At 43.8% G+C, this 808-nt stretch overlaps 1 non-coding gene across 1 annotated transcript; it reads left to right on the top strand.

Moving 5' to 3' along the window:
- Nucleotides 1-270: 270 nt before the first annotated feature.
- On the top strand, nt 271-376 carry LOC136498727 (small nucleolar RNA R71). Its single transcript, XR_010769734.1, has one exon. It is a non-coding gene; the product is annotated as a small nucleolar RNA R71 (small nucleolar RNA).
- The last annotated feature ends 432 nt before the right edge of the window (nt 377-808 follow it).

Below are 808 nucleotides of genomic sequence, written 5' to 3'. Positions count from 1 at the left end.
AATCGTGGATGATTCGGGGTTCCCCGAGGACACCCGACAGTCTTTTTAAGTTATTGGAAACATATGCATAAATGTCAAAGGTCGTAGGACAGTGATAGGTGCATGTGGGCCCTATAACTTAGGAGGTTCTGCCACACCATCTTCTCCACAAGAGTTGTTGCAGCTAAAATTGTGAGTGACAGGAATGCACCTCTAGCAGCAGCATCCATAGTCTCATGGGTACTGTTGGTCAACCCATGGTAGAAAGTCTGCATGAGTAGCCAATTCTCCATCACATGATGGGGACATTCTGATATGTAATCTTGAAAGTGTTCCCATGCCTCAAGGAAAAATTCATCATGTTGTTGCTGAAAGGTTGCGATTCTCCCATGCAGAGCATTGGTCTTGCCTGTGGGAAAGAACTTTGCTAGGAAGGCAGTGAGTAGTTATCCCATGTAGTATTTCTATCTTTGTTGGCATAGAATCATTGCTTTTCCTTCCTAAAGAGTGGGAAGAGGCGAAGTAATATGGCATCTTGGGTTACTCCTTTGATGGTGAAAGTGCTACAGATCTCTAGGAAGTGTTCGAGATGTGCACTCACATCTTCATGTGCTTTTCCACAAAACTAGCTTGATTGCACCATGTTGATGAGGGCTAGCTTGAGCTCAAATCCATTGTCTCCAACATTGACTGTTGGTCCAATACGGATATTGGCTATAGTTGGAGCAGAGAATTCATGGAGAGTCTTGTTAGCCATGGCTTCAAATTCAGGTGTTTAGCTTTGCCTTATCTGGTTGTCTTCCGATTATAAGGCTAGGAGTTTCTTGAG

This window comes from Miscanthus floridulus, chromosome 12, assembly GCF_019320115.1.
Source record: "Miscanthus floridulus cultivar M001 chromosome 12, ASM1932011v1, whole genome shotgun sequence".
Taxonomy (NCBI): Eukaryota; Viridiplantae; Streptophyta; class Magnoliopsida; order Poales; family Poaceae; genus Miscanthus; species Miscanthus floridulus.
The sequence above is the reverse complement of the archived record's forward strand: the minus strand, read 5'-3'. Positions and strand labels throughout refer to the sequence as shown.